Source organism: Drosophila yakuba, chromosome 2L, assembly GCF_016746365.2.
Source record: "Drosophila yakuba strain Tai18E2 chromosome 2L, Prin_Dyak_Tai18E2_2.1, whole genome shotgun sequence".
NCBI classification, from domain to species: Eukaryota; Metazoa; Arthropoda; class Insecta; order Diptera; family Drosophilidae; genus Drosophila; species Drosophila yakuba.
Genome location: NC_052527.2, coordinates 18,326,864 through 18,350,215, shown reverse-complemented (window position 1 = coordinate 18,350,215; position 23,352 = coordinate 18,326,864). Strand labels below are relative to the sequence as shown.

Here is a 23,352-nt window from a genome sequence, read left to right as displayed (position 1 = left end):
AAAAAGCGTAAACCATTTACAATTCCACTTTAACTAATAGTAAATAGAATGGCTAATCAAAACAATACCACTTCAAGAAATGTCCTTAAATATCCAGGGCAATTTAATAGCTACCTGAAGATGCAGGTCCCGAGGGTGTTCCATTTAAAATGCATCGGCAAACTGACATAAATTAGAAATGACACACTATATTGCCATGAATTCACCTTGTGCCATGACGCAAACGCCAATGACGCTGAACAGAAACCCAAGCTCACTATTTATATAAATGTATGTGCCCATACATATGATCCTGCGGTATTATTATACACGTCTGTATAGCTTTGGCATCCGCGTAATTATGTTTGCCTCCGTGGCCAGGAGCAGCGGCAACCACAAGGATGCGGCTGGTCAGGATGCGGAGTTCGGTCATCGTTGGCGCGGTAGGATGCGGGAAGAGGCGGAGCCAACAATGTGTGGCTTGAAATTTGACACTTTCACAGTTGGTCAGTTGATTTACTCGCCCCCGGAACCACTCCTCCACCCCTCATACAGGCTGTCTGCATTTTGTTAGATTAATGTCCTGTTCAATCATCAATGGTTCAGCGTACAGCGCCGTCTTTGTTTGTATAGCACTTGTTTATCGCTGTCCTGGATGAACGGAGACACTCGCAGGGCACGAATAAGGGTACACTGAGAAAAATTTTGTACGGCTTTATATCTGCTTTGAATTGGAATAGAATAAGGAGCGTTTAAATAGGCTGGTTAATTAAAAAAATTAAGGACCTAAAGTAGAATCCCAAAAATAATTTAACAGTTTCACATTTAACATATTTGTCATACCAAATTAAGCAATCACCAGAGCACGAGGAATATAAAAATATGATGGCTCAAATTTTTCTCAGTGGGGGACTGGACAACGATAACGGTCATCGTTGGTGTGACAGTGTGCGTAAGCGACCGCTGTTTGTGTTGGGTTATATCCTTCGGTTGTTGCCGCCGCTTTTCGGTTTCCTTTTCAGTCGCTTCTTTCCTTTCGTTTCTCGTTCATTTGCTCCATCCCGCTTATCCCGGTTCCTTTGGTTCTTCTGTTTACTGTTGTGCCCCGTGCATTCATCCTTTGCTTTGTTCTTGCGTTTACTTTTAATTCATTTAGGTTTCGCTTTGATTGATGACCACTTTAATTGCGGATATTAAATGACAAGAGCCAGAATCAAATCGAACTGAAAATGCAAAAAATGAGCTCTCTAATTTTCTGCCATTTTTCCGACTACAACCGTTCCCTTTGCTTGTAATATGATTTGCAGTATACATGGGATTTGAGGTTTTCCGCGTTCAGTTAATCAGAATGGGGGAACATAAAAGACAGGGGTTTTCTAGGAAGATATGAGAAGATTTTTGTATTGGAATGCTTATTACAGAAGTAACATGGGAGTACTGCAGTATGTATGTATAACCCCTATCCACATCCATTTTTTAATTAATTTAAGTTACATGTTAGAAAGGTTAGATAAGAAAAGGAATACAACTTTAGAATTAATAAAATTTGTGCTGCATTGTTCCTAATGTTACTGAAGAAGTAGAAAATGTGCTCAAGAAAGCGGAGACTTTTCCTATTCCTCTCCTCATTTTTTCCCTATAATTTCCGTTCTTTGCCCTGCGACACTCCTGTGAACTCTGCACTACGCGTAAACCCAGAGAACTTTTGATTAAAGGTCTCTTGTCCTCACAATTTTACGCCTTTGATGTGGCCGCGATATAATGCTGTTGATATAGCCCTCCAGAGAAAGGGGCGGAACGGGTGGCATTGCAATCGCAAGTGGGTTATACTCGCTGTAACTACATAATAATTCTAATGAAAAATGTCAGGAGGCAAATTTGATTACTGGCTTTGATTGTCAATTCAAGCCCAACAACAATTTGCCGTGCGGTGGAATCTCGTTACGTTTATATGGCCGCCAAGTCGCCCGGCAGACAATCTATGTACTTTGTGCCCACACATATTTATGGCGCTATGTGACAGAGTTGATGACGAGCGAATCCTAATTAATTTTGCAATACATATGTACATACATACGTACATACGTGTGTTTGGGGGAGCCTTGCATTAAGTGACACAGCAACGATTCACAGTTCGCCCTCTCATTAGCCGCATTAATTGATAAATTGATATTGGCTTTGGGGCAGAAGTGGATGGGGCATTGCTCGGGATCGGGCGAAATGAATTCCTGGACTCCGTGTTACGCTGCACTGGCCTTCTTGCCGCAAAGTTTCCACTCCAAGCTGAAGTTTTGGGAGAATCGAAAAGAACAACATCAATTCCGGGCATCCTTTTCGGTTCGTCTGTTTGTCTGGCTGTCAAATCAAACTTTGATTTGATTCGATACAGCAACTGGCCGGTGTCCAAACTTTTATTCAAACTGACAAGTTTCGTGGCCAGACCAACAACAATCAGTTAATGCAGGCGGTGCGGCATGCGGCATACTACTTTTCCTTATTTTTTTTATGTTTTCTGAGCCTTAGTTGATTAATAGATGGGCGCTTTAGTGTCACAACCGTCTTGATTAATGTTTGGTCCAGCAGAATTTGTTTGTTTGTTGGGCCCGGAAAAGAATGTGAGGGATGCCAATTGTTAATTGTGGTTAAGCGCTTTTAATTTTCACATGTGCGTCGAGGTGAGCCAAACACGAACCGAGGCAAGCGAGTCCGATTCCGAGACCGCCAACCGAACTCATTAAAAAGCCGAGCGGCAATTAAGGATGCGGCTGCGCAGCAATCTCTTATACTCTCCCGAAAGCTCTGCGAAAAAGCTCCGAGATCGAGCCGAGCTTGGTGACACTTTTCGTTGAAATACGGCGGCACACTTGGCACGGAGCTCAGTTACTGCCAAGTGGTCAGTGTGAGTGGTGCTCCCAGGGAAGGACGAGCCTCCTGGAGAATGGAATGGAAAGCCTTAGCCGAAGAAGGAGCTCTCCAGTCGGACCACCAAGATCATCTCGGCATGGAACTGGAAGTGGAGCTGTATGTGGAACTGATGATGGCGATGCAAATGGAGATGGAGATGGCAGAGGAAGTGAGCCACTCTAGACATGAATCGTGAATCAGCGGCGCATTCAACGTCAACACGTAATCCCCGCAAGGACTCCTTCTCGTCGTTCTCCTCATCTTCGTCGAGGTGGAGGCATCATAATAATGCCCCCGATTAAAGAACAAAAAGCCAGGCTGAAGTGCTGCAAGTCATTTGTGTGCTCATTGTGCAAACAGATCCCGGGTCCTTGTTCCTGGTTCCTGCGCCGGAAACGCTTTAAGAGCCCCGCCAGCCGAGGGCTTAGTGCGGGCACATAATGTCTGCTAATATTTGAAGAGTGCGTCGCATTAATTGACATGAAAGAGTCACGAAAAAAAAACGCTTAAAGAAAAGGACCACCGAGTGCAGCCAGCAGAAAAGGATGTGCGCCTTCTAATGAGTGCACGACAAAACGGAGCCTTCTTGATGGGTAAGTGCCTTTGGCTAAGACGACTTTAGACCCCACCAACCAACCAACCAACCAAACAACCAACCAAACAACCAGTCAACCCAAACTCCTTCGAGTGCTGTGATTTTGCCCTGTGCCAGTGATTTATGCGCCAATAAATGCAGGCGGCCGCAAGGCATTAATATTAGATTGCAACCTCTACCATCGGGCGAGCCATATATTCTGGTCGAAATTAGCCTTGATACCCTCTGGATCTCCTATTCCCAGTGATTCCCGGCTCCATGTTAATTAAGTGTCGTGCGAATCTCTTCATAAATTACACAATTTTCACCCGCTTTTCCGGCTACGGCCATTAGCCTTGTTGGCATATGCCAGCAATCAATTTGAAATTATACGCCACAATTTCTCATCGCCACCACCGATTTCGATTTTGCCGCTGTCAGCCTGCCAATTAGGGGATATATATGTATGTATGGATGCCTATATATATGGCACTGAAATGCAAATGGTTGTGCTGATTTTTGTTGTGTCCCCACTTTGTCCGTCTGCAATCAACCATCAATTGTCAAACATTTTCTAGTTGATTACTGACTTTTTTTGAACTGGCAATTCTAACGATTTTCATTTTTTGTTTGCCGTTCTGTTTGGGGTTTTAAATTTGGCTCAATTGATTTTTCCCTCGATACTTTGGCTTGTTTGGTGAAATTAATAGTATTTATTTTGTTTTTTATAAAGTAATTATTCCATTCGGCCGATTTGCATTTATAATACGCTATTGATACTTAATACAAATATATGTTATTGTTATGTCAAAATCTCTGAAATAAAATCTGGTTCTTGACATATCATTTAATCCAGAGCTATAAGTGCATCTGCATTTATAGAAAGATTTATAATACATGTAAATCACTCACAAAATATACAGTATCCTAGAAATGTGCTAAATTAGCTAACAAACTTTGCTTTCCAGTCCCCCACATTTTTTAAACCTTCGGCTTTGTTTATGGCAACTCCCACAAACAAAACCAAAAGATTTTAAGCCAAAAAGTCAACCCTCCCCTGCCTTTTGGCCATTCGCCCCGAGACTTAGAATCTTTTGTAGATTTGCATGAAAGACAAAGACTGCCTAAAAATTCAATTAAACAGAAAGGAAGTGAAAATCGTTTGTCGCTGGCACAAAATGTTCTATATTATATTTAAATGGAATTAGTTTTAATTAAGTCCCTGGCTAGGTTAGGCGAGGCCACAAAGAAAATTCCCATCCTGGCCAGAAAAATGTTAACAGACTCAAATTACCACCTCCCAGCCCCAGAAATCCCAACCAAAAAGAGGGACTCAGCCAAGTTGAGCAGCAGCAACAAACTGAAACCAAAATGTAGCCGCCGAAGGAAGTGATTAAAATTTTACCTAGCCCCAAAGCCCGAAACTCGGCCATCAGACCCAAAACACAAAAATGAAGACCAAGGAATCTCGCTGCCCTTTTGCTACCTTTTACCTTTGCTGGCTCTACTACGTATACATATATATATTTTTTTGTAATAAGTATTAATTAATGCAAAATGAAGATGAAACGTAAGTAGGGCTTCTGCCGATTTTGCTCCCGCTTCTTCTTTTACAAACGAGCAGCCGTTTTGCAGTTGTTCCCTTATTTTTAGTTGTTGGTTGATTTTTTTTTTTTTTTTTTTTTTTTTGAAATTTGATACCCGCCGTCCAAGCAAAGTGACGCAAATTAAGAGAACCCCTGGTCAGGAGCAAGTCAAGCAGAAGCAACTTAATGAAAACGAAATTGACACCTCCCTACCTGGAAATGAGAATGTCTGTGCAGCTCCTTCGGTTCCTCTGCCCCGTCCTCCGATCCTGACCACAACTGTAAGGTTATACGCACGTCTGTCGTTACCCAGTGGTACTGTGGTGTACATGGAAGGGCGGTTCGGTTTTTTTGTTCCGGGGGAAAGGACATGTCAATAGTTGCCCGCTTCGCACTTCCTGTGACATTCTGCTGTCCATCATCGGGCCACGCCACTCACATCCTTGTGTGTCCTGTCCTGTCCGCTCATAAATCTTCCGCTCGCATATTTCTGGGTGTGTGTGCTTTTATCTGGCTTTCACGCTTCCGGGCGCTCTGCCATGACCCCCGATTCTCGGGGCTGGAGAACCCGGATCCAATACGAAAACCGAAAAACCGAATTGTGTCTCCAGTTATTTGAGTTTCGGTGTTTAGCTCATAAATCTGCTTATCTGGGGAGTCGGATCCATCCGCAACCCCTGGACTAGGACTAAAAGTTTCTTTCAGTTTCAGCTTCAGTTCGAGTCAGTTTTGTTTTCCCAGCTTTTCCAGCTTTACCGGCAGCTGCGTGGCATTAAAGGCTAAGGGCTTTGCAACTTGACCCTGTTGCAGTCATGCATAAATTTCTTAGATTCCCAGCCATTGACAAGCCGCACACACTCCAAGAAATATAAGTTAAAATATGTTTCAGTAGTCAGCAGCAGCCGTATTGGGCCCAAAGTTATAAATATTTTTGGGGGAATTAATTAAGCCCTTGCACGGGCCGGAGCGAAAGGAAGGACCAGGACCAGGACCAAAATATTCACAAAATGAAATTAGAGCCGAAAAAAGATAAAAACGTAATGAAATGAAATGCGGCCTAAATGTTTTTAGACATTTTGGGTTTGTCGCAGGCGGCAGGAAAACAATGAAGGGGCAATAAATTGGCAGTATGGGGCAGGAGGCAGTAGCCCAAGGAAATTGAAATATTTTCGGCCTACAAATGGGTTGGAAGGATGCTGTGTGAACTGGAGTGTAAAGTACAGGCTCCTAATGAAGGATTATGGGGCGGGGAAGTGCCGTAAAGATTGTGCAGGTCCGAGATGATCCATTGTTATCGACAGAGAACAAGTTGGGGAAAACACAAATTGCCTGAGTGATATATACAACGGAGGAAAGTTAAGGGGCTTCTGGATTTAGGATGTCCTGGTCTCACGAAGGGACCGCCCAAGTAATGGGGCGTTAATTGTGAAAGAAAATGTCAACGTTGTACCAATTATCTTAAGACGTTTAGCGCATTAAAGGCTTTGGTGTAATGAAATTATTTACTTTGACTGTTGTCAATTAATAACTAAGCTCCAATTGGTCGTATGACCGGCTGAGTTTATAAAAATTCCTGACAAAGTGTTCGAATATTTAATTTATTTAGCAGTTTAACTTTTAATCCGGCATGCTGTTTAATTTAAATTTTGATGTGCATTCAAAAATTCCTCCCCGGTCATATGCGACAATTCCTCTCCGTTATTTCTATTTTTATGTTGCGCACGTAGTTTTTCCTTGGCCGAGCAGCAGGATGCGGACAGGATGCGGACAGGGCGCACTGCAGGACACTTTCGGCTGCAGTCTGCATACGTCATCGAACTGTTGACCGAGTTGGCGGCTGGCCAACATGTTGCCTGTTGCCTGTCAGCACAATTTCCAGATAGGCACGGACTCCGGGCTCTGGGCTCCGGACTCGGAGCTCCGGACTCTGGACTCCAGTTACAAGACTACCAAAGAATCAGAGCCCAATAGCTGAGCCAGGACACGCAGCTAGGATACACTGTTTTATGCATTGCATGCACTAAGGCGCAAAGTGTTGATAGAGCACACCCATATGCACACTCACACTCATACCCATACTCATACCCATACCCGCACTTACTCCCCAGGACAGCGACTCTGACACAGACAGATGCAGATTTCTGCTGAGGCTGCAGGGGGCTCCAGTGGCAGGACTCGAAGAATCCTGCAGCTGGCCCCGTCATAAAAAGGAAAACTGAGCTGAGCTGAGCCAGAGCCAACTGCAATGGCAACTACAGTGGGTGCGCACAGAAAGGTAGACATACAATTTCAAAACTCATGTCTAAAAAACATGGTGAACATATTTTCTTTATGCAAGAAAACACTGAGTTTCGGCTTGCCGGTAACTTTGTATGCTATCAACCATTTTCAACATTTTATTTGTTGCATTCAGATTCTTAGAATTCATGAACAAAATTATGTTCTCATTCAGTATGGAAAAACTTTAACTAGAATCACCATTTAAAATAAGAAGTGCCTAATAACTTATAAAAAAAAAATTTTTTTAACGAATTATGGTAGTAGCAATGCGAGGAATATTAACATAGTAAGAGTTTCAGAGTCTTTTGAAAGGCAACATTTATGTTTCCCATTTTTGAGAAGCTTTATTAAATGTGACACTTCTGATTTGCAAGCGGCATGCTCTTGATTCTGCAACACATTTTTCTGAATGTAAAAGTCTCTTGGCAACCGCAGAAAAATGAGTGGAGGCCAGTTGGCCATTTTTACCTGGCCGGCCACCCAGCTGGAACCTGCGGAATCCGGGGATGCCGTTCTGCCACTGATGATGCTGCTCGCCTGGCATCCATCAAACACCGCCATATTGAATCAACGCAAAATAATTGCTTTTTAAATGGGTTTTTATGCCGGCACCGGGTGAGAGAACAGTGGCTGGATCCTGGACATGGCGGAGGGCCATAAATTCAAGGAATTGCCACCTTATAGCCGCACAACTGCCCCTGGGGTGAAGTTTTTCTCGGCACGAATCGGGATTCGCTTTTCTTCTTGAATTCCCGCCGATTCGTGAGCTTTAATTTTCAGATTTATGCCCATGGCTGCAAGGACGTTTTTAATGAGATTTCGCTTGGATAGTCCGAGAAGGATAATGGGTGCGAGGAAGGGCGATGGCGTGAGCAAGGGGAAGCGGACGAGGAAGTGGAGTCCGAGGCGTTGACAGACATAGATTATGAGAGATATGCCAAAAAGCTAGTGCGGTTAAGCAGCTGCTTCGTGGGGAATGGAATTGGACTGGATGATGAGTTCGGGCCAGGATGGGGTCTGTGTGGACGCCAACTTAAGTTTCCCATCGGATGATGAAAGTATACATAATTTGCTGTGTCTTCGTTTCCCGCTGGGCCACAAAAGTTTTCCTTGTTTTCAGTAAATTTGCGTTCGGCGAAGTGGTGAAAGTTTGTCACCCATCGCAATAGCCATAATTTTTCGCCGGGGCAATGACAACATAATTAGCTCATTTATCAACTGAATTTATTTTGGTTAAGTTGGATAAATCAAACAGAGAGAATTTATGTTCCTGCTCATTTTTTAACTATTTTGATTTAATGATTTCTGCGCTTTTGTTGGTTGATCACGAAAAAGTAACATCAATTTGGCAAAGACGTTACCATATTTTCATTAGATTCTTGCAATCTGGTCCAAAAAAAAATATGGTCCACTTAAAAAAATATACACAATATGAGATTTGTTTAGTGTATTGCATTGTTTTCTTTCAACTTAAATTAAAAATGTCATGTTGTAATAGCTCGAAATAAAAATAGAAGCACGACCGAAAACAAATTGAATATTTTCTCGCTGACAGCAATCAAATACAATTTGCATCACGACCACGAGAAAATTTAGAGCGACAGGGAGAGGTAGACTGTTAAAACAGAGGGACCTATGCGAGTCATCGAGGTTGTTTATGCGCGGACTTAATTGAGATCAACTGAAAGTGTCATGTCATGTGGCCGAACTTCAATACGAGGCTCATGCGCAAAGACTGTAGAAATTGTATCTTGCAGAACAGCAATATATAAGTAGTTTACGGGCATCCAAAGAGCTCATATCACTACCCGATAATTGCACACATCTGCAGAATAAAAGATAATGCCTGGCTATTACGGAAAGGGCGGAGTTGGCAAAAACGCAGCGTTTTAGCACTTCCGCTTTGGCGCCGGAAACGGAAGTGTTACTGCCGCAGAGGCGCATGCACTGGCTCTTTGTCCCGCCCTCCTGGCACTCCGCTCCTTTTAGGCCAAGCCGTAGTCGGTTGCATTTATAATTAACATAATGATGGCATTTTGCTAAACACCGTTTTCCGCATGTAACACACACGGCCAAAGAGATAGGTTGAGTGGCAAGGATACGGCGCAGGAGTGGGGGATTTGGGGATTCGGGGTGGCACTCAACAACGGCTGCATAGTTGACATGAAATGCCAACTTAATGTCAGAAAGTTAACATGCCACTTGAAATTAACAAGCCGCGCAGAGTCCTTCTCCTTCCCATTTCCCACGTCGGAAAACCCACCTCATCAACGGAATCCTTTCTGCATTGTTTTGCGCATACATATACATGTTTTACATACATATATATTTACACTCGTCCTTATATGTGTCGTTCTGCTGAAGTGGCTGGCCCGACTTGACACAGGCCACTGGCTTGTCAGGTGAGGCGCATAAAAAAAAATTAAAAATGTAGAATTTCATCTTTTAGTCAGCAATTGTAGTGTTTTTGTCGAGTGTTTTTGGCCCTGTCTAAGTCCCAGGACCTCGAGTGCCTAGCTTTTGTTTCGAGAAACTGTCGCGCTTTTTAAAAACCACATGCGAAAGGCCACGTTCTTTAGCATGCGGACTCAATAATTAATTTTTTCGCACACGCGGAATTTTACATTACTAATAAAGGCATCTCCACCAGGAAATGTTTTAAAACAAAGGAGATTTTGCATAATGAACCTGGTCGGCTGCCCAGGAGACTGGCACCACAGGTTCATTGGGCAGCCCGAAATTGATTGGATGCGTAAATGCCAACCACTTTACTAACCAACTATGCAGTTTATTCAACTTGGATGGTTTTGCGATTGCGCTTATGATTTTTGCGGTATCTATGATCAACATTATTGGTGTTTGTTTCTGCTGCTGAAAAGTGAACAAAATTCCTGGCACTACGGCAGGAATATCAAATATGTGCAAATTAAAATGACCAGCATGAAATTCCTTCATCAAGTACACGGGATTTTTATTCAGCACGAGAAACCTGAACTCACTTTAAAATACATTTAATTTAATATTCAGAATACAGTGATACAGCAGCATAAAAAACAACAATGGCTCGGGGAAGATATTTTAGGGTCCAAATTGGTCGTTAGCACATTGGCAGGGGGTAGTGGGAGGGCCTTGGGTGTGGGTGGTACGTGGGTGGAAAAGGTCGCTGCAAATTACACGTGACATGCTAAATGGTTGGGGTTCGGATGGGGAGGAAGATGTTTCTGGGTTGACAGAGGCACACGTCCTTCCCCTGGTTGCCAGGCCAAAATGATCATAAAATTAGCGCACTAAAGTAAAACATATGAGACGCGATTTGAATTTGACGCCATTACCTTCATTTGGCCGCAGTCGTAAGCAGTGAGAGAAAATCAATGTCTTTGTAACTTTCTGTGCATTACTGCTTTCGCAAAAGATGTGAAATTATAGCTCACAAAACACATACATATGTAGATACGATTGAATAGAAAGCTTAGAACGTGTAGTTTTATACACACTACATATGTACATTTAATGTAAAGAATAGAAGATTTGAAAGACAGGCATTGCTGAATGTGCTGTCTTCATTTCTGAGAGCTAACCTCGAATAACATTTTGTGCAGTGCACCATCAGTGGCTGGAGAATCCACTGCTCGAAGCGGGGGCGGCCGACACGCATAATGACGCACCAGGCGCCAAAGTCATTTGCATATGCCAACCTAACCAAAAAACGGCAAACAAGCGAGCACATCGCGCTCCGTGCTGATAGCCGAAGGATGTGGGGGTGGTGTTTGAGCTGTATTTTTATTGGCAGCTGCCTACGGCCGGAGACTGCGTCTGCCTGTCTGGCATACTAAGTGGGCTTTTGCCACCCCTGAGAAGTGGGGGAAGTGCCCAAAAAGCCAACGCCCGCCCCCGTTGCCCCCATTGATAATAATCGTACATTATAATGTGTTTGCTCACTGATAGCGTTAATTATGCAGGGTCCGCAGCGCTAATTATGATTTGTAAGCATCGAATGTGTTTTGCACTGCCTACTTGCAGGCAGCGCGTTTTTAATGAACCTGTCGTACGTGTTCGCCGGCCAATCAATAGGCCATTGTTGGATTCGAATTTCAAACTGAACTGAACTGAAAATGTGCGCAATCTGCAATCGCCGAGAAAGGATGGTTAAAATGCCACTTGAGGCGGACAAAAGGATGCTGCAACATCAGAAGCAGGAGCAGAATGTATCTGGCAGATACAGCAGTGCCGCAATTATGTTACAAAACGTTGCAATTAAGCAAACTGTCACAAAGGCATGACCGGGTGTTGTAACTAAATACGAAATGGGGGGACCAGGACCAGCCAGGAGCTGGAAAAATCGGAGAAACAAAAAACTTCCGCTGTCAACGCCGTTTCTGTCCCCGTATCTCCTGTATCTGCCGTACTTTCAACTCAAGTGCACTCTAAGCTCGACAACTTGAGGCGGAATTCGCCCTGTATTGTGTGTGTGGAAACGTGTTCAATTGATATTTCTGAACGCGCAAGGGAAAAGTTATAAATAGCAAGAGGAAGCGGCAACTTGAGCCAAAAACTGAAATATAGCTTTTCTTTCGGTCTCCTCCGAAAAAGGAAAGCCAGTCTAGTCTCAAAAAACACAAACGAGATATGGAAAAAGGGCCGTCGCACTCGGGGGACGAGGTCACTTGAGGGCACCTCCGGACACAGAAAGCTGGTCGAGGCGAAGCTACTTTGCCTCAAGTCTTGGCCGTGCTAAGAAAGCCAAACAAGTGGCTGCTCCATATTGATTGCTGAGCCAACGCTCCAGGCTGCACTCGACTCTTGTCCGCCTTACTCTCCACTCTACTTTGCACTTTCGTTGGATGTCACACTCCAACCAACACCAAATGAGTTCCAAAAAACAGGTGCTCACTCGGAGAAAAGCATTTAAATGTATCCTAGATTAAATGTTAAAGTCCTCCATTACCACAACATTTATTTTTTAAATTAATAGATTTTTAAAGAAAATCAAATACGTTTGAATTAATTGAAATATTTGCAAAATTATCCTACACTACTTGTCCAATTAACAGTTTGCCCAGTGTAACAAAAATCTGAACTCTGACCCACCTGGTCCGATGCCCAAATGACTTTTACCAGCTGCATATTGAAATTTTATTGCATTCAGCCTGAAGGGGCGGGAACAGAAGGACGAGGAGGTGGTTTGATCCCAGAGCCAGACTTTTGGGTCGCCAGTCAAGTCAGTCAAGCGGCACAAATTCAAACATTTGTATTGCTGAAATTGAAAAAGGTGTCGGGATGAAAATGAAAAATTATCCCCCCCGAGGAATGGGAACTTTGGGGGGCCGAGGTGTTCAGTCTGCCGACTGTGCAGAGTTGATAGCAGCAATGTTTTGTCTTCATTCATGGGATGATCGATGTCTGGCCAACCTGACGATTCTGTTCGGATTGGTTTCGTTGGGTTGGGTTTGGTGTGGTTAAAACAAGAGTTAACCGTTGATTGGCTGCTGGTGGTGGCTTAATTGTTATATAGCGCCACAGTGCTGGGCTTAATGAAATAAAACACCAGGCTTAATTGATCGATTACATTTGTATATACATACAAATACAGGAATGATGAACTTTATTACGGAAAATATCGGCCACCGTCGTTATAAATCATCGCCCCATAGTTGCAAGTACATACAGTAATACGATACAAAACGAAAATGGTCAGAGTTATATTTACGACTTTCCAAAACTATTAAAACTGGTTATTAACAATGTTGATTTATTGGGCGGCATGTGCCAGTGCTTTATATCAATTAATTTGTCGATGTCACGGGACTGTGAATATGGCTGCAATTATATTTGGTAATTAATACTTAAAGCTACGTGATTTAAAGGCTAATTGAAACTTCATATGTGTATAGTACAAAAGTAATTTGTACTTTTACAAAACACTTAATTAATATTTATGTTTAATCAAGAAGCTTCCCAAAAAACTTTAAAATGGTTCCCTTTTTACCATATGTACATATATCTTTATGAAATCCCATTTTTGATTGCAACTTTCTTATTCAGTGATTTCCGCGCGTGTGCGAAATTTATCTTTCGTTTTGACGCTTTTGATGATACCACAGTTGGATTTTATGCAAACATATGCGGTGCGAAAGGCAAAAGTCGCGGTGCTGGCTGGTGGAAAAAAGCGTAGACATGCCAAAAAGTTTTTACCATCATTTTGAGGGCCAGGAAAACCCGCTCCGAGTCATGAGCCTCGGCCAGACAGCTGTCAACAGTCAAATATGCAGGCAACAAACAATGCAGGACCAAAAAAGGACAAAAATCCTGGCTAGAAGGACGACAAACCTATGCGCGATTCCGTTTTCAAATTCCTGGCTGAGACTGACATATGTGGGGAATAACCAAGCCACCGTACATTCCGTTGGGCTTATTCCAGCCAGCTGGTCGAGGAAGCCTTTTTCACACCTTTTTGGCCAAATGTAGACGTATACATACGTATTTAATGGTTCAAAGGAGCGGGCAATTTATTATTCAAGCGTAAGCCCCATTAAAACAGCTGACTCCGATGTCAATCCAAACTGAAGCTATGGCTTAAACGAAATTTCAATAATTCTAATTTAGCAAGAAAAACACGGCGGATGGCTAAAAACGCTGGAAATGTTTACTGAACGCAAACAATGCCCACAGACAGGGGATAAAATGAGGAAAATAAAAAGGGACTGGGGGATGCCACATCCACACTAAACGTGCAACTCACTTCTTCGTTTTGTTATTTTGGCTTTTTCATGCTCCATTTATATAACCAGTGTCGGCAGCTCTGGCAGCTGAGACGGCTTCTCGGTTCGGGGTCCTGGGCACTTCTTCCGTGGTCCTTAGTCCTTAGTCCTTGCCCTTAACCCAACGATGCCGTCTTCGGGTTGGCGAAGAATTTGACGTGTGCTCGTTTATCATTCATTTTGCGCTCGCTTACATTATTCGAACGGAACCTGAAACATTAAATTTTAGCACGTTTTGTGCTAACGTGCGCTCATTTCTACTTTGGCATTACGCACGCCATAATGCTTAGCCTTTTTCCTCGCCAGCTTTTCCTAGCTTTTCCTTTTACCCATTTTTCCCACCCTCGGCTTTTCATGGACCTGGGCATCAGCCGTAATGAAGTTAAGTGACGGCATTCTGCTGGCGGCTTAACAATCTTGTCGGATGAGGCGAAATTGTTACCACCATCATTGTAAAACAAAACAATAATGTTACGTCTCAAATCCTCGAGCAAATGGATTCAAGAAAATTATCAGAACTCCTCTTTGGCTTGGTTAGACTTAGGGATTTTCAGGGGAACTTTCAGAAAGTATTTTAATGCCAGTCCACAATCAATCATTACTTGATTGCCAAAACCTGATAAATCGATAAGTAAAATCGGCGCACATGATTTCTGAGAAAGTATACCTTTCCCAGAGTTAGCAAATGGTTTTATCCCATAATTAGTTGAACATGTCGGAGTTGTTCGATAGCTTTTCACAAAACTATTTAATCTCTTTCTGCATTTATATTCATCATCATTTAAAATACACCAATCATTTTAAAATACACACGCGGTATCGTGCATTTTGTTCACTTTATTTTGGTCATAAATTTGTTTTATTAGCGAATATTCATTAAGTTAGTTGGCATGTATTTGTAAATGGATTTGCTATTGGCTTTTTGCTGTTTGCATTATTTGAGTCACTTTCAGTGGGCTTTTATGTCAACATTTTTTGGCGTGGTTTATTGCGCAACAATGTTTTAGAGCTCTTTGCCGTGCGCGGTGTCCTCGTCCATTAGTCCTTTCATAACGGCTGCAATTTAATTATAGGACAGCGGGAATACACCTGATAATTTATTTATTACGCACATAGCGAAAGAAAAGCGGAAGCTGCATATGGCTTAAAACAGGCAAAATGTGCCGTCCATTTCCGGCGTTTCTTGCCGCGCTAAAAGTGTGCAGAGCAACCACCTTTTTGCGACATTTAAAATTCAATAAACATAATTAAATGGCCAAAAGGCCGAAGGCAGTTGAGGAATCGCTAAAAGCTCTGCGATGAAATCCGAAAAATCATGCTCAGAAATCAGAAATGTGAACAGAGGCAGGAGAAACAACGGCGAGGCATAACTTTTAATGTTTCTAACTACTCGGCAAGCAAAGTTGCCTTTCCCGATCTGGATCCCGATGCCGATCCCATTGCCCCGTGCTCGACGTGCTGCCATATAATGGAAAACTTGTTTAAAACTTTTAAATTAATTTTATTTTCGCAAGCCAGCCATCCAGTCATCCAGCCAGCCAGCTCTCATGCACAACTTCAGATGCAGCGTTAGATTTAGTTTTCGTAGCGTACCATTCCGTTCAGCTCCCATTTCTCGCCACCCATTATTTCCTGTTCCATTTGTCTAGAATCTGGATTGCGGATTGTTGGCCCGCTTTTGTCGCAGTCCATGTCAGTCCGAGCCAGCAATTAAGACAACACAATTGCACACAAGTTTCGGTCGCACATCTCCATCTGCAGCTCCATCTTTGTATCTGTATCTGTATCTATATATGCATCTGTGTTTCTGGCTCTGCACTCGCATTCGCATTCATTGAGCTTTAGATCTCGACCGTCTGCAGTTAGTTATTATAATTGCACTTGACTCCCGACTTGGCTATTTGGCTGGGGAAATTGCCCGGGGAGAGCGTCGTCCTCTGGGAATCGTGTTTAGTCTGCATAAATTTATAAATGGCAAGGATTTCTTCCGCACAAAAAGATGCAAACTGTCGCCATTTACTTTTGATCTGCATTTACAATAAACATAAAACAAAAGATTGAGGTCCAAGGATATTGAGTTTTCGGTATTTTTGATGCCACAAGCCTTAAAAGTCTATCTTTATCTATTAGTACTATAATCACTTTTACTAAAGCCTCATTTTGTCAAAGTTACCTTTAAGCTATCAAGTTAAGCCATACATTGTTCTTTGTATGTATGTCCAAGGCTTTTGTTCTTTATTGCCCACCAAAATGAACCGAAAGTTGTGGCCGAAAGTTATTAATTATTACTCCCCGTAATACCATTAATATTGATGTATGAGCTATGGCAATTGAATCGTAATTATTCATAAGTAATGAGTTCTACACCTTGCTCTTTCCCCGGAAATCGTATTGAATTAGATTGACGCAGATTGAGCCCGTCTGGATCAATATGGCCGAAGGTCTGTGTGGAAAAAGTTGGACACGCAAACAACGCGACCAGGAGTCCTGGGGCAGCAGGATATCAGCAGTTAACCCAACCAGCCCCTGGGCGTGGTTGTCTGACCATTTTGCCACGAAAGGGGCGTTTTTTATGTGCGAGCATTTTGTTTGTTGTCGCGGTGTCACCGTCGACCCCCTCACACGTCCACATGCCCGCCTATGTACACAGACCCCTACCAAGAAGTGCTGACTGATGAAACACGCACAGTTTGATCAGTGTGGGCGAAAATCAGAAGGGGGAGTGGCCGACGGAAAAAAAATGAAGCCGCTGACCAAGTGTTGTTTGCCCGAAACAAAAAGCCAGCAAAAAGTTTTCAAATTACATTTCGTGTTCTGCGATTTAACTTTGTTGCGATCTCGGGTATTCAAAACAAACTGTCTAAATGCATATGTATGTATATACATAACTATATTAAATATAAAAGCATTAATGTTGCCTTACTTGCAATCTATTACAACATAAAGAGTAGAGTAGAGACAATCCAAACCATACACTTTTAAAGATGGCTTCATTGCAACAACTGTTCATCAGTTTGATCGTAACTTGTCTACCCAACACAAATCTTAGTATACATGCACCATTAAACATCATCATTGATACAAGTAAAATATCTATAGATGTAAGCAGAGTTCTTTATTGTACTCTTACTTCTTATATAATATATCCTGCTAAATTACATAACCTTCAGGTCATGGCTGTCCCTTAGCCGATATCTTTTAGGGCAACGCCAATTAACCAAGAAAATGGCCTAACTTGCTAGAACGGCCAGGGGCGTCAGTTGACTGAAACTTGTAGTCGCACAGCCTTTATTAATAATATTTCCTCTCTTTCCGTCTCATTGCAGGTATGTATCTATCGATGGGAGCACATAAAGTGGGCAAACGTCAAATAGCAAAAAGGGTGCCATTTTCCGCTGCCGCAGCGGACTCTCATCTTTCCATTTGGCAGCGGAAAAGCGCGGGGCGGGGCAAACGAGGGGCTCACAACATGCTGTCGTTATGGCCAAGGCGACAGTTTTCCGCTGCAGCAGACTTGCTCCATTTCGGCTGCACTTGGTCTTTAGTCTTTGCCACTCGACTCGCTGTAATTTCTTGGCGTTTATTTTTGTGCTTTCTGCGGTAAGTTTTTGCGCTTGCCGCTTGCCGGTTGACAAAGTTTCAAGTGTTCGCTTTCTAATGTAATTAAAATGCTTACAAATGTTTGCCAACAGCGATAAAATAATCATTTGAAGCTGCCAGTAAAAAGGGAACAGAGCAGAACAGAAGCAGGGTAGATAAGGGTGGCAGCCCGAAAAAGGACCCAAATAGAATTATAATTTAAGTGGAGCATGGCAGCGTTATCAACATCTAATTTGTAGCATCAAATAAAAATCAAATAAAATTATCAGTGCAACGTGTGAATGCTTAACAAATTGACGAAAGCCAAGGCCCCGGGTTCAGATACAGATACTTTCTTCATACACTGGCCGCCACACACGTGGCGAGCTGCGACGCCAGCTGGCTGCTTCACTTGGGCTTCCAGCTCACGTAGGCGATAATGTTTGCCTGCCAAGTGAGTTGGGTTCTTGCGTTGAGGGGGCCCAGGACTCGAGATCCTTTGGGCGAGTCAGACGCCCCCAGGCTGACACGTCACGTTAAAGCCAAGGCAAAAAATTGCAAAATAGTGCGACGTGTTTTGCTGTGCTTTCTGTGTTTTTGTTATACTCGCATAAATCCTCTTGTTTAACATATGCTGGAACAAACATATACCCATAGGTATTATATATATATATATATATATAAATTTCCATGGTGTCACCGTTTTATTTACCAAAGCCGGGAAAGTTGAATTTTTTACATCGCTCGTAGGCAGACAAGCAATGCTATTTATACATTGACTTGCAGTGCACTTCCCCAAAAGTAATTAAACCAATTTGTTCATTAAAACTGACCTTTTATTTATAAATGGCTCAACATTTCAATTAACCATTGACAATATTATGCAACCAGGGGGCAGATATAAAAAAGTAATAAATGCGTAAAACTGAAATGCTGTAAGTGGGTTCCTAGCATAAATACCGGAAAATGGCAAGCCAATTTTATTATCTACTTAAACTGTTAAAATTAAATTACTTTCATGATTAAAGTTTGTACAGACACAGTTAAAAATTGCAACATGGCCATAAGCGTTAAAGAATTTAAAGGACTTTATTCAAGAGAACTGTGAGTCACACAATAATAAATAAATATCTGATTAATGCAGTCCTAAAACCACAGACGATCATAGCTGATGGAATTGTTGGCATGCAGAGTACGTTATATTTATAGTTCACTGTATCGGCCATAAACCGTTTTCGAGTGCCAGGCCGACCTATCTCAGGCCCACTTGGCGCTCTCCCACTCCTTTGGCCATTGTCACGCAACCGCAAAACAAAGAGCGGAAAAAATGGGAATGACGAAAAAACGACCATAAAGCTGCTACAATGCCAGATATTTATCTGGCTTTATTGACAAAAGCGTTTTGTCGATTGTTCAAATAAATTATGCCTTTATCAATAAAGTCTAGGTTCCCGATCCTCGTGCCCGCCGCACTTTACCCACTTTCCGCAGTCATGGCTGTTGCTACGTGACGTTGGCCGTAACTGGGGCGAAGATTTGTTATAGCCATAATTCAGTCCAGGCCAAAAGGAGAAACACAGAAACGAGAGTGGGAAAATACAAAATCAAGCGACTTTTATGCGTGTATTTATGAACTGCGGAGCGCAAAAACTCTATAAATCTTTAAGCAGAAGTGCTGAGAGTCAGGCAAATCAAATATCAAATTGTTTAAGTGATTTTTCATTTTGCGCTTTCACCTTGTTACTGGTAACATAATTTCAGGGCAACAACTTTGCCATAAGTGATTCCAACCACCCATCCCACCACCCATCCAAACCACTTGCACCATTCCACACCATTTTTTCCATCAAGTATATTTTGCTGTTCCCACTTTGATATAGATTGCTCAGAACAGGGAAGTACTGGGATGTGCGGCAGCAGCCGTCATTTAATTTTATCGTGCGGAAGTTCTAAGTGCAATGAGGTTGTTGTTTCTGTCAGGTGGGTGAGTGGGGATGAGTGCCACCGCCACCTTGAACATTGCTTAAAAGCCCGCTAAAATGTTCAATTTACGTGTACTTCTCCTTATTTTTTTTACAATTATTTGAAACATTGAAAATAAATTGGAACTGCGGGCTGGCTGGCTGCGTGTTCGACTTTCCGCCCTCAAAAAGTAAATAAAAAGGCTCGCTCACAACATGGGACCCCTCACATCACGCTGTTTGCTTCCACAATATATAATAATAAAAACTGTATTTATTTATTATGATTTTCCATTTCGTGCGGAGTCGGCAAAAAATTTAAAAATTGGCACAAACTGCGCCCTCGAGCGCTTTTCTCCATTTTCCTGCGCCCCTATGAAAACATTTGTTCCCTTGTTTAACAACGGGAATGAATAGAGGACTGAGTCGAAAGTTGAACAGAAATTAATAAAAATATTCAAACTGTCCTCAGGGCCAACGAATGTAGGAAAGCCCGAAAAGAAAAACAATGAAAACTAAGTAAACATTGGTCACAAGATAATGTTGATTGCAGGAATAGCTTCGTGGGTTGGTGGTTATTTGAAAAAAGGTTCATCATCCAACTCTTATTATTTTTATTTCCCAACAAAAAACTGTAGCCATAACAATAAATGAGCTCATTGCTCATGTCGGTCGGGTATAAAATGTAAATTTCTGTGTATCTATCTATGGCCAAATCCGTGGTAAAATATATACCCAGAAGTTTCGCAGCGCAGAACATATATCAAATAATTTTTCAGAAACTGCTTCAAGTACAAAGTCAGTTCAACTGCAGTCTGGCTTCTTCGCTAGTCATACATTTATGGACGTGTCCTTAGCAGCACCAGGAACTCAATAAGCCAGGCCACAACTTGCTCGAAAAACAGAGCAAAAAATAACAGCGGAGCAAAATCGCTGCAAAAAATATACATAAAAAATGCGAGCAACAAGAAAAACTTTCAACAAATTTCCCGCATTTTGTGCGCATATTTTAACTATGTACAGCGCATTATGTTTTGAGTGATTTACGGTTGCAGATGGGGGAATCGAGGGGTTGAAACAATGAGAGGCGAAAATACGGCAAATAAAAACTAAGCCATCTCCTCTGCCCCGTTGTTTCTGCACTTGAGCAAATGATTTGCGACGCCGCGGCGGCCAAGGCGAAATGCTTATGCAGGAAAGTATGCTACACAATCCAGTCGGCGAGGCTAATGCTGTAGTAGTTGTAGTGCCACTGCCATTAGTGTCGCCAACTAACTTTAGATAACTAATTAGGGGGCGACGGCCAGAGCCCGCTGACTTAACTGTAGTTCTGTGTTAACCTTAGCGCAGCTAATTACATTTAATGTGTCTAGTAAGCAACTTGGCAGCGCGAATTGTGTTACTTCGGGCCAGGAGAAGTGGAAGTTGGAGTGGGTTACAGCCGGCTTATTAAAACACTTGAAGGCGGCACGTAGAGTGCTCCGGACTCTGGAGCAACGTGTGCTCTGACTTAATTATAACTAATTTGTAGCATATGTGTAGGCAGCAGGCGGGATACAAAAAAGTGCCAAGAACAAACCTCAACTTTTGCGGCTCAAGTGGCCATTAAAGCATTAAAGCCATGCCCAAAGTGATACAGCAATTAGCCGGATGTACGTGTGTATGTGCAATAAGCACTTCGAAAAAAAAACCTACATTACATTTAGGAGAGAAGACATCAAAGAATTTGACCAGCAAATTATAAATTAGTATAGTATTATAAATAAAAATCAATGCATTTCCTTATACATAAAATGCGTAGGATTTCGTTCAGTGTTAAATGGGAAAAGAAAAACAGGGAATCTGTTTCACGCTAATCGCATTTCAGCGCACATTGTAATGGTATTTGCATAATTATTAACGTTGATTTTTAAGTGCGACTCCAATTTAATACCCCGCGAATTCCGCTCACTTCCGGGTTCTTTGGCAGAAACCAACTAACCGACCGACAAACTAACCAAGTGAACGAGCCACCATCCAAATGATTGAAATTAAAACCACAAACGAACATAAAAAATCGCTTACGTTAAAAGCTCATACAAGAGATACGGTGGAGAGCGGTTGGTCGGCAAATCGGGAAAGCGAGAAAACAGAGGAAAGGAGGCGCTGTGGGGTTGCCGGAAAGCGGCACCACTCGAATGAATTCACGTAACCGCATAAAATCAAACGAAATAAGCCAAGCGCCGTGGAAAAATGGCAACAAAATGCACTTTATGGGAAACTACAAGGGAACAACTCCACGCCCACTCAACATCGCGCACTCAACCCACTCGACTGCCACCCACTTTCCCGATCGAGTGAGAGGTGTAATAATGGCCAACGGCACGCACATTGGACCAACCGCAAGACCCACGGACAAATGTTCCCTACGGGCTTCCATGCACTCAGGTTCCCTGTTCAGTGGCCATCACACAATGCTCAAATGCATTGGGGTGGCGGGGAAACCGGGGCGAAATCCAGAGGATAGTGGGTGAAAAAATGAAAACTTTTAACCATAAATGTAGGTAGCCACCCGAAATGGGCAACTGAAAAAACACTGAGGCAGGAAGAAATTGCCAGAGCAAATACGAAAATCAAGTTTAAATTTGGTGAGCTCGAGTGCGAACACAGTGCCGGATAGCATGACATTGGGTTTTGGGTGGGAAAAGGGGTGGCCCAGGTGCCTGAGCAGAAAATATTTAATTTTCCAGTAGTAGTGAACCGAGATTGCGTTAAAGATTCCATTGCAGCTACTCCTGTTTAATGGCTGAGTAAACGCAGCTATGGAAAAATTGTTCATCAATTTAACTAAGTTCACCGAAGCTCAAAGCATTAAATTCCGATAATAAGCCAAAAACTTAGCATCAATCCGTCATCTCGACTCTTGAAATGCTTCCATCAGTTAACTATAGACCATTTAATAAATGGCTTCACAATACCCCATATGTGATGAACAATTAATCAGTCAATCGGTGCTTAATACCCCTTTGTGTGAGTCGCTCAAAAGCACACTCATAAAACCAAATTATCTTCAGGTGCTTGGAGGCTTTCGCCTGAAGCAATCGAATGAATATTGCAGCCGAAATCCCAGGCTAATGCCAAATAGTCAAATTCGATAAACATTGTGTGGGCTCAGTCAATTGGCCATGGACAGATATCAACATGCTACGTGCAACATTCTATGCCAGTGGCAGATGACACGGCAGGCAGCAAAGATTGCTGCTCCCTTGAGCCGAATTCGCATGCATTTCCAATTCCGAATGCAACTGGAGTAGAAAGACAATAACCCAAATGCAACTGCCAATATTAGTTACGTTTGCCAACAGCTTGCCTTCGAATAAAATCGAAAAATGCTGAATGGATTGGCTTCGAGTGGCTGTTGGAGACGACAGATGGAGTTGGTTTTGAATAGGGAGTTGGGAAACGACATAAACGACATATACGTGACAGAATCGCAACACAAAAGGCGCTGGAACGGGCGAGCACTGACAGCCAACCGTCAAAAAGTAAATATGCAACAAACAATAGCATTATATAACTTAAAGTGCACTTCGCTGCTCCAGCAGCTCCACAACTGCCAGCACAATGGCTCGGAAATCGGATTAATGCAGCTGCTGCTTCTGCTACTGCTTCTACTACGGGCGCTCCTAGTGAAAACCGGGGAAACCCAATCCGCAATCCATAGAGCTGCTCCTCCGCTAAATACAATGAAA

General features: G+C 42.6%; 1 protein-coding gene and 1 long non-coding RNA gene across 7 annotated transcripts in view; one reads left to right on the top strand and one right to left on the bottom strand.

Moving 5' to 3' along the window:
• Positions 1 to 23,352, top strand: part of LOC6528792 (matrix metalloproteinase-2) — a 72,309-nt gene that overhangs the window by 22,783 nt on the left and 26,174 nt on the right. Inside the window, exon 1 of one of the 2 annotated variants that reach the window (XM_039371627.1) lies at positions 2,878 to 3,476. The exons of the other annotated variant lie outside the window; for it this stretch is intronic. The gene's annotated coding sequence lies outside the window, so the exon portion shown is untranslated. Of the gene's footprint in view, positions 1 to 2,877; positions 3,477 to 23,352 lie in introns of those variants that run through there. 2 annotated transcript variants of the gene reach the window in all.
• LOC26535612 lies at positions 81 to 20,547 on the bottom strand. 5 transcript variants are annotated; one of them, XR_005560399.2, is made up of 3 exons: positions 2,061 to 2,789; positions 823 to 1,355; positions 81 to 700 (listed from the first exon to the last, which is right to left on the bottom strand). It is a non-coding gene; the product is annotated as an uncharacterized LOC26535612 (long non-coding RNA). The 5 variants fall into 5 exon arrangements; XR_005560400.2 differs by having other exon boundaries at positions 81 to 1,202; positions 1,257 to 1,355; XR_005560402.2 differs by lacking the exon at positions 2,061 to 2,789 and adding an exon at positions 18,007 to 20,547 and having other exon boundaries at positions 81 to 1,355.